Source organism: Corvus kubaryi, unplaced genomic scaffold (genome assembly GCF_017639235.1).
Source record: "Corvus kubaryi isolate FWS band 111438036 unplaced genomic scaffold, C.kubaryi_AGA036_p1.0 37396, whole genome shotgun sequence".
Taxonomy (NCBI): Eukaryota; Metazoa; Chordata; class Aves; order Passeriformes; family Corvidae; genus Corvus; species Corvus kubaryi.
The window spans coordinates 31,577,740-31,595,351 of NW_024581135.1; the positions used below are offsets into that span (position 1 = coordinate 31,577,740).

A 17,612-nucleotide genomic window follows, 5' to 3' on the forward strand; every position below is an offset into this window, starting at 1 on the left:
TATGAAATCTGTGCCAAAGTGAAAGTTGCAAAAGACATGAATACATTTCTGTCTTCCTTTTGCTGAACTGCTTAATAACTCTATATCTCATTCCAATCCAGGTGAAATTAAAAAATTATTCTGTTTAATTGTGTGGGATGTCAGCAGCATTTTGCCAATTAACTCTATCACAGAGTAGCCATTCAGGGGACATTATTTGGTACTGCATTAAATTGAGTTAGTCCAAAATTCCTACTTCAAGTGGTACTGCTGATTGAGCAGCTGGCCTTTGAGGGATTTTTACTTTAGCACGTATAGAAAATGCAGAAAAATGGCATAGTTACACTATTTTGTAGTAAGTACACTTGTCTGGCTCTGTGATGTATATTTGGTAGATTGATTTGAAATATTATTAGGCTTTAGATAGTGGCCCTCACTCCTGGCAAAGTTAATTAGTAACTGGATATTGGCTGGGGAGGAAATGAGTGAATATAAATGAGAAATGAAATTATTTGAATTCTAATAACAAGTAAAATGTTGTTGTCTTTGTGCTCCTACAATAGCTTGGGAGGAAATTGCTGATAGCTGCCTTTATAACAAGGAAACCCTGTTTTGGGAATCAAGAGCAGCATATTCTTTTAAGGAATAAGATGCATGTGGTGAGGATAATCGGGTACCGGGGTGCTTGTATAATTGCACTGGGCTATCTTTGTTATCTCAAGTCTTTAAATCAAAGATTTTGCTCAATACTAGAGAGTTCTAATAAAAAGTCAGCTCCTTTAATTTGCAGCCTTCAGTGCTCTTCCTGTCACACTCGCAGTTGCTTCCTAGGATTAGGACTGTCTTTCCTTCCTTTTAGGCTGGAAGAGGTGGGTGAGGCACAAAATATGTTCTATGGGTATTGAGCATCTCTGCTGGAGCTTCTCGTTTCAGAGGTTAGAATTATAACTTTTGTTTTCAAAATTTAATTTTTCCTATCCATGCTTAGGTCATTTTGTACTGTTGCGAAATTATGAGAGGTATTAAAGTAGAATCTTCCCGTTAATTTGTCTGACCAAAAATGAAAAAAGTAACTCAAATACATTTTAAAGAAATACTTCTAAAATATTTTAGTTGCTTTCTTTTGTTTTGAACTTTAAAAATAATATCTATAAAAGTAGCATATAGTAGACAAAATTATACATTTAGATGATGTCATATTCCTGTCTAAGCATAGAGTACCAGAGAAATCATAGTCTGTACCAAAGAATTATAGTCTGTAACTTTTTTTTATAACTTACTTGTGAATCATAGGTAGAGATTCACATAATGTGTAAAATATATGTGTAATGATTTGTGTGTTTGTAGGTTAGAATTCAGAAAGTTTGTGTAAATGTTCTTTTCAAAAAGAGCTTGTAATATTTGGTCTACATTTTAATCACTGGCTGTTTTTCCAGAATTAAAGGTGGTCTTCCTACAGTGAGATGCCATGGAGAAAATAAAAGCGTCACTTTTTTCTCTGGAGTTAATGTCCAAGTTCCAGTGACAGTGTAGGTAAACCCTGAAGTTACCATCATGGGTTACATTTTAGTATGAATATTACATTGCAGACACACAAACTGAAACAGGTTAAAACTGCAACCAGGAACTTTTCAGCTGTCCTCTGTAAGATAATAAGGATAAAAAGCATGCTATCCAAATAGTTCATTCTGTCGATGTGAGCTGGAAGATGTTGTCTTGGTTTCTGACAGGCTTTGCATTTCCTGAAGAACTACCTTTATTCCGGTTCCAAATATTCCAGGTTCAATTACAGACTTGTTTTTATCTCTAAGACATAAATTCTGTATTTGTTCAGACTTTGGGTGCTTTAATTTTGGTGATTTTGGCATTTTAATGGAAAATTACTGACTTGACAGTCAGAATTATCATGGTCAAATGCAAAACCCTCCCACTGCCCTCAAAGAATCCGAGTTACTGTTGCCCAAGTGTTTTCTTGCTGTATTGACTTAAAGTTGACTTTTAGACTATAGTTAAATGATAGTGCTACACGCTCCTTGTCTCTTAGGGAGAGTTGGTGTTACCTGTTGATGAGCTTTAGTCAAACCAGTTAAATGTACTGTATGATCCATTTGGAAATTAAATCTGTAACAGGGATTGGCTTTCCACTGGCACCAATTCAAGCATGCAGCTTATTTCAGTGTATTGTGCATTTTATTAGAAACCGTGGGGAAGATTAAATAAACAGACTTTTAAATTCTCTGTCTTCAATGGTTACAAAGAAGAGGACAGAAGGGTTTGCCCCTCCTAGTCAAGCACTATAGTCAGTGGAAAGGGAAATTGTCCCTTTTATGACATAGAACAAGATTGATGCCAGATGAAATGAGGAAACTTCACTGGCAGAACTTTGTGTTTTGTAGTAAATGATATTTAGTTATAATAGCTGTTCCTGCAGCTTTATATAACATAGAGACCATTTGTTTCTGCAGATATCTTTAGGGTTGTACAGATAGTGTTCTTGTATTGTGCTTCATATTTGTCTTTGGACAAAAAATTCTGCTGTAAATATTGCTATACAATCTTTTGGATTGGAAAGGTATTGAAGAGACTGGAGAAAGGAAGAAACATAACATTAAAAATATAAAAGAGGAATTAGCAGCCCTTGCTTGTTGTGGCTTTATTTATTGATTTTTAATAGATGAATACAGTGACAATGGGAAGTTAAGTGATCTCTCCAGCACAAGAACAGTTTAAAAAGATGTTATTCTTCAGAAAGAGTCCACAATCTTGCAGCTCAAACCAGAAGTACTCCTTTTCCTCAACTCTCTAGTGCCTAGTCAAGACCAGATGTTGCTGTGGGTGGAGTAGGAAAGGTCCCAGTGAGGAGCCTGTGTGGGATCAGACCGAGGTTATAAACCTTGTACGGCAGTCCAAAATTGAGGAAGAGGAATGTTGGAGCCTTGGGCAGGAAGTATTCTGTTCTGCTCCTGGTTTAATGCCTTGGCATGAATAAGGTTTGAAAAATGATACTTCTGTTGTAGAACTCCTCATGGCTTTGGCCCTTCAGGAGCCATAAAGTATCTAAGATACCACACTCTGTCAGTGAGCTTGAACAGTATTTCAGCAGGATTTGTCAGTGTCTGCCCTTTCTTAGATCACAGCAAGCAATGGTGTTTCTATAATCACTGTTTGATGGTCACTGGGACTCATTATCTATAATGAAATGCATAACAATTAAAACATACTTCTCTCTGATCTTAAAATATGTAAACTGGTTTTCAGCCAACAAAGCTGCTACAGCACTCATTAGAGGAGTTTGCTCTCGTTAATGGTGACAAGCAAGAATCAGAGAGACTTTGCTTCATAAACGTGGTGTCTACTGAAGTTCCCAGTATTTTTACTTACATTATGTAAAGGATCCAGCAACGACTTAAAGAAATACTCTTTTAAAAGAGTGGTTGTGTGTAAAGAATGTGGTTCTTGACAACCAGCCAGCAATGTGAGCACATTGTTCAAAACATGCTTTGTAAGAAAAGCCAGTTGGGGAAAGTGGCCCTGCTTCTCTGCTCCATGTTTCTGGAAGAGAATGTGTATTTTATAACCTTGGGGGGCTTGTGGAAATGAACAACATACTATTGCAATGAAATAGAAAATTTCGTGAAGATCTGCTGCAGTTGTCCAGAGCTGTATCACTGTGAGCCTCCTTTTTACTTGGCTTGAGAGCTGTGGGGCTCAAAAGTGACTTCACTCCTCAGCCATCAAATTAGTGTTTCTAATCAAGGATGCTGAAAGCAGTGCAAAGGCTCACCCTCTGCACAGCAACAGAGCTGAGCTTCCTTGCTTTAGGCTTAGCTCCATTTACATCACATTTTGTCTATGAATAAAATTGCTTACTAATGACTACTAGTTGCATGTTTCACACTGACAGCCTGTAGTACAATTCTTACTTTCAAATCCTGTTCATGTGAAATAGGTCTGTTCTGTACTTTCATAGCAGCAGATAATGCTTGAAGGGTTAACTTCTTAATTCTCCAGAGGCTATAATTTCTACTTACCCTCTTATCAGTGGTTATTTTCTTTTCCTATTTTCTCTCTCTGGTTTATTTTGTCTTATAAAACTTTATACAGTATTAACAGATAGGATAACTTGTTCTATGGGTTGTTAAATAACTGTATCTTGAAGAACTTAGTCTTAATTAGGTCTGGTATTCAAAAGTCCTAAATTGATACATAGTTTCTGAAAACTGCTGCATTATCCCTGGAAGCATGGCACGCTTAAACAGCTCAAATAAGCAACATCAAGAAATGAAAATGGATTCTAATTAACTTGTACACTTCATCTGTTGCTTCTTAAAACAGACTGCTGCAGACCTTTTTTTTCAGTTACAGTATCTCTTTTTGCTAAGGTTGTATGCAAAGATGTGTCTTTCCTGGAAGGTTACTCAGTGTATAACCTGACTTACCTCCAGACAAAGAACTTCTATGGCTATGACTCAGACTTAGAAACCTGAACAAATAAACAAAAACTAGACAAAAATTACAGTGACTGGGCAGGAAGAGGTCGAGCACCTAGCAACTAGGAAAACTTATTCCTTGATTCCCTCTTCTTACTTTTCAGTAGTGAGTTAGAAATGGTAGGAATTCAGGCCATCATTGACCTTGTTTTGTAGAAAATCGATTGAAATTTTTAAGCTTGTTTATCCTAAGAAAATAGGTTATGCCATACATTTTGGGGTGGGTTTTCTGCTTTTAATGCAGCAGCTGTGGATGAGCAGAGCACCTCATGCAAAATAAAAAAGATTCCTTCATTCAGGTATTTATTTCCTCATCTCCTTTAGATCCAAAACTATGGGCAGGAACTGTTAGAAAAAAGGTCATTCTACTAAGATGCTTCTCTCTTTAATTGGAACAATAAAGCCTTTGTCAGCTACAAGATGTGCAGGCAAATAGAGAGGTGACCTGTGGATTGATCCTGCAAGACAAAAATGGATTGTATCTCCCTTAGCTGCACCATTCATTTGGAATTTCCTTTCTGTTGTCTTGGATTTAAATCACGATTTTGGAAGAAAAATTTGACTAAAAATATGCTGGAAAAAAACCTCTTTAATTCTGTACAGTAGAATTCACTACTGTTAGACTAATAAATAATTTTCTTCTTTTGAAGAGATTTCAGTGATTGAACGGAAGACCTAGTGGATGTTCCAGGGGGGGACTCGTGTGTGCTTTAGAGAGCCACGAATTGTAATTTGGCATAGTTTTTTAATTAGTCATGATATACTACATGTTTCCTGTGGCTAATTCCAAAGATAAAGTCTTTATAATCAGAAGCATTTGTTCAGATAGGAAACTGCTCTGTGTAGAAAGCATTAATTGTATTGCAGTGACTTTAATAACAATGTAGAGACAAATTTAGGACTGAGAGATGAATTTTTATATCATTTTCTGGTGATATTGACCAAAGGAGTAACTGTCATATTTCCAAAGAGATACAGAAGTTCCCCTAGGAAGCTTTTTAAAGTAATCAGTGTATTTTTGTGTTCTCCAGAACTCCAAGCAGAGAAAATCTGTGAGTTATTTACTACTGAGGTGTGCTAAGATACCCAGTTTTCAGGTTCTGGTTTTTGTTTTCTACTGGTTCTGTTTTCAAGGCCTTAAAGCTTATACCAACAGCAGTAAGTATAGCATAGTTTCTCATCAGGTTATGTTATTTGTGTCATGCCAGAAAAAAAAAAATTGTGTTCTAAATCCTGGCTAGAACTTCTGCATACTCAGTAGTAAATAACTCACAGATTTGCTTAAATAATGTAAATAGGAACCCCCTATCTACAAAGAGGTTGTACCTCACAGGTTTTGTATGGTCCAGTTTACTGAAACACCTCTGTAATTTAATTAATATGTGTAATTCTGAGAAGGTATAGGATATGCAGAGGAAAAAATGGAAAGTAATGAGCAAGTGCTACAAAACTGTGATGCATCATATCGTGGCCATGCAGTGACACAGCTGAACCCTTCGGAATGCTTCCTCACCCTCAAGTGGTTAAACTGCTTTTCTGAGCAGTGGACTTCCAAAATCTGCCAGTGCCAAACACTTGCAGATGTGCCAGAGGATGCTGGAGTATCTCCAGCTGTGAGGTGGTAATTATTCAGCTTTCCACTTTAAATAGTCTGCTTGTTTTGGAGGAGAAGAGATGTTCTCACAAGTAGCCGCTGTAATACCAGAGAATGTGTGTAGTTTTTACTATACAAAAATATACTCTGTGGAGGATTGACTTTTTTCCCCACAGCCATTGCTTGGTACCACATATAGAGAATATTTGCTGTATCACCTGCAAGTGGGAAAAACAGTTGGCAGTTGGTGTTTTGGGGTTTTTATTTGTTGGGGTTTTTTTCTGTGGGTTTGTTTTTGGCTTTAGTTTTTTTGTTTGAATCCTTATATTTTAGAAATTCCAAGTATGTGAACAAAAAAATCTTCATATATCATACAGTGGGTAAACAAATCACAAATCCTATGTTCATCCAGTAACATATTGAACTGTTTAACCTCAGATGTGAATATTGTAGCAGGACAGGGTTTTCTCACCTACTGATAAAGCTGCACCGAGCAGACAGTCTGCTTTCAAGTCCATTTTGAAACAAAAAATTAAATGGGTTCTTTGCAGACACGTTGCAGGCATTGGCAAAAAGCATAAAGGTCCATCTGTGAGCTGGGGGGACAGCTCCAGGCTTGGTGTGCTGTGCACAACCCTGCTGGTTATTGCAGAGCTGAAGGTACTTTCTTGGATTTCACAGGCAGGAAGAGTAGTTGGCAACAATGAAGGAAGAAATGCCATCTTCCTTCTTGAACAGTAGTAAGAATTATCAAATGGAATATGGTGAAGTTTAGTCCTTTTCACCGAAGAGAAGTAATAAATCACCAAGAAACCCTTCTCACGTTTGGTGTTTTAAGTACATGAGCCTTGCTATGCCTTAGAGCCACGCCAGGTCTTGACAACAGATTGCTTAATTGATTAATCAGTGCTCCTCAATGTCATAAGCAGAAAGAACTGGTAGCTCATTATTCACACAGATATTTGGGTTGAAATTTTCTGCTGTCTCTTGTGAGAAAAGCATTGATAGTTGAGAATGATATTTTGGTCAGAAAAGTGAGTATTCTCTTTAAAAACCAAAGGACCTTCTTTTAATGATGTGAATCATCTATGTTTAGCAAAAAGCACTTTGGTTTCAGGAAAATTTCTCTTTACTGAGGGAAAATCTATGTTAGCATGAATATCTTTATTTTACCAAAAGTACTTACAAAACCTCTGCAGGGATTCATCTTTAAATAAGTGTCTCTTGTTTTGAGCAATTAAAACTTTATGTTTTTTTCTTTTCCTTCTGCTTTCCAGCTGGCTTGTCCACCTGCTTACAGTTTGTATCCAAAAAGCACAATTCAGAAACCTGTAACATCTTTCTGTTTTAGCTGGAACAAAACAGTGATAATGTCTGTGTTCTTCATTAAAATGTTGACGTAATGTGAAAAAAAGCAAATCCAACCATACAAGCCCAACCAAAAAAGCCCAAATTTGCATCCTGATCAATACCACTAGTTCAACCAATGGTCATTGTGTAAGAAAGAAAATTGTTTAGTAAAGTCCAAGATGCCTATGTTGAAAATGGTTAATTATAATAGCATATGTTGTCGTGAATATGTTTTTTTTTTTTTTTTTTCCTCATGAGCAACTGATAACTGAAAAACACTCAACTTTGCTTTCTTGTTTTGCTTGGTCCCATCTTCTGTTTCCTGCACTACGGTAACAGAAATGAAGAAACATCTTGAAATTTAAAAATACTTTTGCCTTTATACATATCACTTCATATCTGTGGAACAGATCCTGAAAAACTTCATTTTCTTCTTGCATTTTGGTGTATGAGAAATTCCAACCCTAGTCTGGGTCTGTAATCTATTCAAGCCTCTCTCACTTACAAAGCTTCCACACTTCTAACTATTTTTGTCAGTTCAGCAGTAAGGGAAAAAAATAAGAGAGAAGTTTGCCATTTGTCACACTTCTGAAATGATTTACCCTCAAAACTCGGCATTCTCTGTCCTGACCAAGTAACAAATACTCTGCACGCTATTACAGCTCACTGTAAAATAACACTGGAAGGAAAAACTGAATGAACAGAGCCTTCTTAAAGGAAATCACAATCTGTCTTTCTGCATATATAGCTCTTCTCTTAGTTTTCATTCCTGGCTGAAATCTGTGCTAGTGTATTCCAGAACTGCAGGACGGGAGGGAATGATGGACCTATCTATCATAGCTGTCCCTCAAAATATTTGAAGTTTGAAATACTTGAATCAATCTGTTAGTAACATGCTTTCTTTTGCATGTAGTGTCAAAGTAAGATGCTGGTTCTATTTATTATTTTTGTTGTTGTGTTGCTATTATTATTACAAAGTATTTAAAGGAAAAATTAATTTGGTCAAACTATACGTGAATATCTTGATAGGATGAAAAGCCACCATGAACAAATATCTTGTATCTCTATACCAGTTATTTCTTCAACAAGCAAGACATTTTTAAAATGGAATTGGAGGAATGAAATCTGTTGGGGGGAATATTTAAATATTTTTAATTGAATATGGTCCAACATGGCACTCTGATCATAAAAAACCTGTGTTCAGCTTGTATTTAGTTTTTGAGAAGAAACTGTTTCTGTGTTTGATTTATTGCAAGTAGCTTGTATTAAAAGCTTCTTTGAAATGTAAGTGCCAGGAATCATGGTTTTGTGAGGGCTATTCTGTCAAAGAAATTTGTATGTGTCTATTAGAAGAGTTAACCAGCGCATTAGAGCAGGGTGTGTGTATTGCAGCATCTTAGCTCTGAGCAAATTTTGTTACTCTGTGGTGTAAGTAAGCAAAAAATATCACTCTTGCTATCTCCCAGGCTGGAAAGAAATCAAATAAGCTGACAGCTTCTACCAGAATCTAGTGGAGATTTGTGTAGTTCTAGAAATAGATTGCAGAGGATCAAAGAAAAATATAGATTAATTCTTAATCTTCTTTTACCAACAGCACACAAGCCTTATGAAAAATCCTCCTTCACTACCTGTTTTCTTATTAAAATAGGCTAATTCAGGAAAGGTGATGAGAATATTGCAGTGAGAGATTCTTGCCAGTTAAAAATTTGCCACTCAGCAAACTAGGATTTTACTATAATTGTTTGGATTTCCCCATAATAGCCACACAGTTTTCCATATGTTGTAAATACAACTTTGGTAAGTATTCTGAACAGTCCCGTTAAACTCGCTTTACTAAGGATGTACTTAACACCCAGGAAGCACCTTTAAATACTGTATTTCTTTCTAATGAGTGAAACAGGATCATTACATTGTTCTCAGTCCTCCACAGACTTCTCAGATTCCTTTCTGACTGGTCTCTGGTAGCACTCTGAGTAAATCAGGTGAGCTGTCATTAATTCATTACTGTTAAAGAACTGCTGTGGATACAGTTTAAATTGCTTCATTCACCCAGTTATTGAGCAGACCAACAGGTCTGAACTTGCTGCATGAGACAAGAATGGAGAAATCAGTGAATTTCTCTGCAGCAACCTGTTGTGTTCTTCTCCTTTTAAAAGTACTGCCTTATTCCAGAGTTATCACTTACACGTTTAGAGTTAGGCACACGTTTGAGTAGCTTTGCCTGGTCAGCATTCCAGATGTTTACTCTTCATTTTGAAATGATCAAGCCAAAATGGAAAACTCTTGTGAAAGACATTATGTTCCATTTTCTGTCTCCTGGGAGAGGCAATCTTGCCAAGGATCTGTTTTGGTTTTTTGTTGTTTTGTGTGTTTGCTGTGAAAGAGTTGCATGGAAGAGATGTTTTGAATCCAGCACCTTCCTTGCAGTAATTTTGCTTCTGAAGAAAGGAGTAAATGATGTTACCACTGACTAATTTGATGGATATCAGTCATCTAAGGTGGCTCTTGCCTAATGATTTGAAAAGGGCTTTCCCATCTGGAGCAGTCTGATGGGACCTGTGACACACAATTTGTATCATGTCATGAGTTTCAGTATCACAGTGTACAGAGTATTACATGTTTGGCACAGTCTTCTCTTGATTGATAAGTTTTGAAACAGCCTGGTGCTGGACTTTAAACAAGCTTGTTTGTTTTTTTTTTTCCCCAGTTCTAATCCAGCATTTCTGCCTTTTTTGAAGTGCAGTCTGGTGTTTTAAACGTCCTCCACATGTCTAATCTCATTATTTATTACTTGTTTTCCAGTACCAGAAAAGTAGTATTAAATACTAAAAGAATAGGAATCTTTTTCTCACTGCTAGGCAGCATAAGCTTTGCTGAAGATGGAGTAGGACTCTGTCAGCTGAGAAACACAAATTGTTTTTGGAAGGCAGGAACTCAGTAGAGGGGAGACAATTGTGAGAGTTATAAGCACTATGTAAACAATTGTCCCCTGTTCCCTGGTAAATGTGTGCACTGCAATAACTGTCACAGGAACAACTGGCTGGGCTCACCTGCCTAATGATTTCTTCTGAACACACTTGAAAAGTTTGTTTTGCTTAGAGATGCTGTCTTAGAAACTGGATAGCAACTAAAAAGAACCAAAGTCTAGGTGGTGTTTCCCAAATGACTTTTACTGTCTCTGTGATTCCTAGAGAAGCCTTTTCCTCTCCAAAAGTACACCCAGAAGGCTGCAAGTCACTGAGTTGGGGAGGAAGCAGCCAGGCCCAGGAACTGCATGTCTTTATCACAGTACTTGTTGGTAATGCTTTATTTTGGTTTTTAGCAGATTGGAAAACAGGTTTCCTGCTTGTGCGTTGGGTTGCCTTTCTGGGTCTGGTGTAGACATGAGGAGCCAGGAGGTGATGGAGCAGAAATGACAAGTGGGGCAGGGATGCTGGGAAGCACTGCTGGCAGGAGGGTACTCATGCTGGGGCTGGGGGGAGCAGAAGGCAGCAGGTCTGGCCCTGTGGCAGCTGGGGCCGGCGCCAGCTCTGTCTGCCGGGAAATGCCTCTCACGGGCTGCTCAGGCTCCCCAGAACTGGCAGCAGATGGTGGTGTCCTCAGTTGCCACCTCCTTCACTTACTCACACCCTTAAAATACATTTCTGGGAGCATACTGTGGGACTCCTGCTGCCATTCCTTATGGCATGGCTTGTGCATCTCCTGATTTATTTCCCCAGCCGCACCACAGAGGAGGGTTCAGCCTGGGAGAAGCTGGCATATTGAAAAACCCAAAACGACACAGAAGGTGGCCTGAGTGGAGTCTGGAGGAGCAACTGTAACGAGTGTCTCCCAGCCATACGCTTTATAAAGACAATAACTTCCACTCTATTCTTCCTTTGTCAAGATAAAGAAAATACAGGTGTGCTCACAGCTTTCTGAGAAATCACTAGAAAGTCCAATGAGTGGGAAGTTCTGCTTGTTTTGTGGTTTTCTAGCTAAAAGCACACTCAATTTAATTTCATTTTGTTTCATTTAACCAAGAGTTAGAAACAGCTAAATAATACTGTCATATTATACTTCTAATTGATGATTTTGGTGCTGCTATAATACATTTCAAGGGGGTTTGGAAAAACCCCTGTAAGAAGTCTCTGATAATGTAAGCTACTTATATGCATACCTAAATTATTCAATTTTCAACATTCTGAACACATAGAGTTGTTTCTTGAACTTTGTCTTGGTTTTGTTAAAGCATTGGGTAGGTATTTTAGGTATTGCAATAGTTAATCATTTAAATTTACAGCTTGCATGAACCTACCAGAAATTATTTTGGAATGATTAAAGAAATATTATATCAATGTTATATGTGCATATGTATTAATAAATAAGTATATTACTTGTCTACTAGTGTGTGCATATATATTTGTGTGTATATATGTAGAGGCAGAAATATGTATACTGTGCATTCATAGAAAGATATTCAGAAAAAAATCTCTTATCAGAGCAGTGGAAATAAAAAAAGAGCACACTTTTAAATTAAAATGGAAAGAGTTTTAAAAAGTTTAATGAAATACTTTCCCCTGAAAGTAGAAATTGTCCTCAGGCCTGAATGCTTCTAAATATTTCTTATATTAAAACTTGCACTGACTGCAGCCTCAGCAGGAATGCAAACCAATAATAATAATAATAATAATGAAGGAATAAAATACAAGTGTAGTTGCTTGCTGTTTCCACATAAAATACCAAAACTCTCAGTGCTGCAACAGTGACATCCGGTGACTAAGCCAGTTAGTCCTGGGCTCAGTCTGCATTTGGAATGAGCACTACTAAAGGACATGGATGGAAAGAGAGGCTTGTTTACCAAAGTCTTTAGTGCAACACTGGTCTCATTAAGAGGATAATCAGAAACACCACACGAGAATGAAAATCATGATGAATAGGTAATCAAGAAAAATTATGTGTTAAATTAACCCAGATCTGTTTCAGAATTAGACATTTGATGAGCCAAGTAAGGAATATATTATTTAAAAAAAAGTGTTTTGTCCAGTGAGGCAATTTGCTTGATGAGCCTATGTACACCCCTTTTTTATTATTTAATGAAACAGAATTCAGTAGGTAGTACTTCTACCATATTTTGCTGCAGATATGATCTACTTCAGATCTAAATGCAGCTGTATGATGAAAAGTTCTTTCAGTTTTTATCAAATTAACGAAATAAAAAGACCAAAAAGAAATGAGAAACCCGCCTTTTGTATGAAAGGTGACAAAATGCTTACTGTCCTTTTACATAAGATATCCCTTATTCTGTTTTGGTTGAAGGCATTGTTTGTTTTTTAATGAAATTCACACTTCATAAAGCTGCTGGCTCTAAAAATGAGTGGCATTGGATTCTGACCTTACCCCTTACTTCCTTGGTTATCCAATTTTGCTTTTATTGGAACTGAATCTTGAAATCTCCACATTATTCAAAATGTCACGTGATATGTCCTGTACTTTGATTCCTGTTATTTTACTACAGAAGTAGCTTATCTTTGGGCTTTTCAAAAAGGTAGTAATAGGAACTAATCCTTTAGGATTTCAACTTCAAAGCATGCTCCAAGTTGTCCATGTTTTCACTCTTAAGAAATTAATGAGTTTAAAAAAGTATATGAGTTATGTAAGTTCATAAGCAAAAAGAAATGCACAGAAAAATGGATTAAAAGAATTCCAAGGGAAACAACTACCCAAATGGAAACAAGAAATGCAAAAGTTTGTCACATCTGTCCTTTGGCAAGAGGTAATAGTGTGATTGTGATACAGGAAAGAAAAGAAAAATTAAATCCGTAGGGTTACATTGCTTCTCCCTGCTTGTTCTAAACAATATTCAGATTATTAAATATGCTGGGTATTTAACCCCTGCTTCATCTGGTATCAACACAGGCAATATTATATTCTGCTGCCATGCTAATACTGGGTTTCTATAGGATAGAAGATGACAAAGTGTTCTGCCTAATAAAAGGAGGGTGTTCTCTTTTTAAGCCCTGGATTTGACGGAGGGAAAATTTCAAAAGCTCAGCTTCTTTCAGGAAAAAGAACAGCAGCATCAGTTGACTGAAGAACCTCTGTACTTCTGCTGGGCAAAACATAAGTTTAATTTCAAGAGAACCAGTTGCTCAACATAAGACCACTGGGCTTGGAAATCAGAAAGGCAGATGCAGATGCTGAATGGATTCCTTGCTGCTTCTCAAACAGGTTGGGTAGTTCAGCTTGGGAAGCTTTTCAGCTAGTAAGAAATTGATCTGATAATCACTTTCATCTCATCTATCACTCAATTCCTTTCCACTACTCATCCCTGAAAAAAAAAGCACATTAGGATAGTCCACTTACCCAACTTACCCTTGACAGCCTTGTTAAAGGTTTGACTTTCAAGGCACAAAAACCCAAGACAAACCCCCCCCAAAAAATAAATTTGGGTGTTAAGAGTTGAAGATTCTCCCTTTTAAATATGTTCCTACATTTCCATTAGTAATATTATGCTTTATTGTGTTACTTAGCTATTACTACTTTGAAGTGAGGACAGAAACAAAGCCTGAATTTTTGGAGCTGCCTTATTGTACTATCTCAACGTTCTGCTTTCAGAAAAAAATAGTCACCTGCTATGTTCATTTCCGTTTCAGTCTTTAAAAAACACTTGAGATATGGTTTTTAAATAAGATCAGGAAGTTACAGGGAAGAAACAATAAGGGGAGACAGAGGAGTGCATCAGAGAGACAGCTTTTCGAGTGACAGTTGCTGGATTCTGATCTTTCTTTCACTAGTGAGGATCTTTCACTTCCATTCACGCATTTTTAGTTGGGATTTAAATATTAAATACTATAGAGACCAAATAAAAAGAATGGAACAAGTATAAACCACTAATAGAACCATTTGTAAAACTCATACTGAAAGGAAATAAGGCTACGTTCCTCTTTTAGAACTTAGTTAGTGTTTTGTGTGTTGTGGACATGCAGATGCCCTTAGCCTGGAAAAGCAGACATACACTTCAATGGCCTCAAAACGATCAGCTAATGTTAAGTTCATCTAACACTTCAGCACAAAAGCGCTGCTAACTGTGCAGACATGGATAGGTAGCTGACTGTTCCCTCTGTCAGTGTTTGTTGCAGTGCTCCATTGTACAGGGAGGGAAAACAGCAACAGTCAGTGCTTCCAGAAACCCTTCAAGGGCACCAGGCCTGCCCTGGAAGATGATTCGTGTCTGTGCTGAGGGAGAGGCTCTGGGAGCCTGGTAACAGTGACTGCCCCATCTCAGCTCCCCCTTGAAGCTCACTGGGCTAAGCCAGCTATGCTGGTGGTGTTTTTCCTGTCAGCTTGCTCTCGGGTTCGTTATTCCTTATGAGGATTCAGAAATACCTGTGCTTTCCCATCTAATTTAAGCACCAGGTAGAAGTATTCAGTTATGATTCAGTTTGTTGAAGGCAGGAGGCAGGCAGCTCTCAGGTCTATGGAAAATTTTGAAGAACTAAGCAGTGGGAAAATCAAGTGGCGTCACTAGAGGGCAACAAGACATCACAGACGTCTGTGTTGTTTAAGCTCGAGCAATGTCACACCCTCACTGAGAGGCACGTGTGAAGAGCAGCTTACACAAGCCTTTGTGTTTTCCCAGCTGTGTGACATAGTGAATCTTGCTTCAGAAATGATGGAGCTTAAAAAAGTAATTTTATTATATATGTATGCACGAAACTTATAATTTTCTTATTGCTTTATCTCTGTTCTGGTACACTAAAACAATTACAAGATTAGACATTTGTGCGTCATTTTAATTCCTGAACACCGTATACTTAGGAGTATGGTGAAGTATAATATATTCTGCTAAAACTGATGCACTATTTGCAAATAAAAATGTACAGTATAGGAAAGTCTGAATTTGTAGTTCACTGTGTTTCCCTCCTCCCTTTCAGTCAGCATGAGCACCAACCCAAACTGGTGACAGACATTGCAGAGGACAGTGACCCTGGCCCAGTCCTCTGAAGCTGTTAGGGTAGTTGTTAGCTCTTACCTTCCGTTTCCCTGACGTCCTGCTGGCCCTAAAGATGTTATCAGTGTAAAACCAGTAGCAGCTTCCCACACTGTGGTAGGAATGTAGGCTGTGTAGTACGAGGACATGATGGAGAGAAGGGTAGAGTACCTGGCCTGAAGTCACTGCTCTGTCCCAAGGAAGAGTCAGCTGTTTTTAACCTGTGTGTTGTAAGCATTTTGCAGATGCAGATGTTATCCTTGCTTGCCTTCTGCAGGCCAGTAGTCAAGACAGAACTCCAGGCCAGGGGGTTTTCTGGGATGGCACATTGTTTCCTGTTTTGGCTCTTGGAAAAAATGGGGCTGTCACCAGAAGCAGTTTTTCATGATCAGAGTTCCCAATTGACAACATGGAGTAAAGGGATTTTTTCTTTGGCCAGAGGGTAGCTGGCACTGTGCCTTTTCAATCAGTGTCTGTTCATCAGGCTTGTAATGATGCTGACCTCTTACACAGACCTTCATTTTTTTTAATTCCCTGATCTCCCAATTTGTTGGGAATAATTCTGTGCACTGTCAGATGACTAAATTCTAATAATCTCAGCTTTGAACTCTTCAGAGCCAGCTATTGAGTATTGCAAGTATTGTACAAGGGATTTTTTTCATGGCATCTCTGTTTTAGTTTACTCTAGCTGTACTTTTGTCTATATCTGCTTATTGATACCTATTGGGGTAGGGACATTTTCCTCTGTCAACAGACAACAGATATCAGGCTTCAGGGCAGGGCAGAGACTAATGTGATTGTCTAGGCCAGGTCATATCTGAACGGAATTCTCTGATCATACTAAAAGTTCAAATCAGTTTTGTTTTCATCTTCAAAGTCTGATTCCAGTTTTAACTGAAGCCTTTTATGTTGTAGTTACAATGCAAACTAAATTAGGAGGGCAACTGAATTAATTCCTGGCAACTAAATTAGGAGGTCTGCATGTGGGAGCTGGAGAGACATTAACAGAATAGAAAGCAAAACTGCTAATCTGAAAATGAAATAGTTTTCTTGGAATTGTTCTTGTGCGCATGTGTTCCTTGAGCTACTGACTGTGTAAGTTATTGTACTTCAGTTGTTATTTCTGTCTCTCTTACTGTTTAATTCCTTACCAGGGAAATTCCCATCCTGTGTGTCCAAGACTAAGATTCCGGACATGTGTCTCTCTACACCCACGAGTTACAAGGTCTCTGAGGGTCCCTATCCCTGTCATGAGCCATGGTACTCTTAATGACGCTGAACTTGAGTTTTAGCACGTACTGGTGTGATGTTTAAATAGATGGGATGTTGTAGCTGCAGGCAGAACAGCCTTTGGAAACAGCTCCAGACACCGCTGGCTGCAGCCTGGGGGCAGAGTGAGCAGCATGGCTTCGTTTAAAAACAGACAAAACACAACAGTCCGTCACACCACATCTCTTAAACGGGCAAGGAGTAGGGCATCCTCATGAGCTATATCAGAGCCTGCCAGCTACAATGAATAAATTATCCTACAGTCTCTCACTCTTTAAAGGTGCATTACATTTTAGCTCGTGCTGTTTAGAAAGCTGCTCCAAACTCCAGGCAGATGAGAGCTTTAAACAGGAAACATTCCCGCCTCTGCTGCAGATCTCTGACTTCTACCCAGAGCGAGCCTGTGTGCTCGACAAAACGCCAGAGCAGCGGCAAGCTGAGTAATCCCCAGGCAGGAGTCCACTCTAGGAAGATCAGGTTGCAATCCTGCCTTTGTAGCTTTACACCACACCCCTTCAACGTGAATTAATAGGGGAGGATCATATTCAGCTCTGATTCAGGAATTCCCTCTTTCTTCAAGAACTGTTGCTAGGAGTTTGGTGAGTACTTTGGAACAGACTTTCAGTTTTAACTGAGTAATTCTTTTCCCTTTAGCTGCCGAAAGCAGTATCAGCTGGTGGCTTTTCTTCAGATGCAGTAGTCAGATGTTTAGGTACAAAGTCCGGCAACGAGTGCTGCAAAAAGGAGACTTCTTTTCCTCTGCAAATTTGAAACAGCAGGACAATGTATATACTTTATCATTAATAATACTGCTAATATTTGGATGCCATAATCTGTCTGAAGCATTTTAAGCTCCAAGACAGTTTTTGGAAAGGAAACCCTCCTAAAGCTGAATAAGTTAATTCTGATCAATAGCTCGAGTTTGAAGAAAAGCTCTTGTTTTTAGAAGCAATTTCTC

At 38.2% G+C, this 17,612-nt stretch overlaps 1 protein-coding gene across 8 annotated transcripts in view; it reads left to right on the forward strand.

The window, feature by feature from the left end:
* The window catches only part of TFPI (tissue factor pathway inhibitor), a 173,016-nt gene that overhangs the window by 121,244 nt on the left and 34,160 nt on the right, over positions 1-17,612 (forward strand). For 2 of the 8 annotated variants that reach the window (XM_042040378.1, XM_042040379.1), the window contains exon 1: positions 16,871-17,253. The exons of 1 other annotated variant lie outside the window; for it this stretch is intronic. The gene's annotated coding sequence lies outside the window, so the exon portion shown is untranslated. Of the gene's footprint in view, positions 1-16,859; positions 17,254-17,612 lie in introns of those variants that run through there. 5 more of the 8 variants (XM_042040376.1, XM_042040377.1, XR_006018112.1 and 2 more) reach the window with 4 other exon arrangements.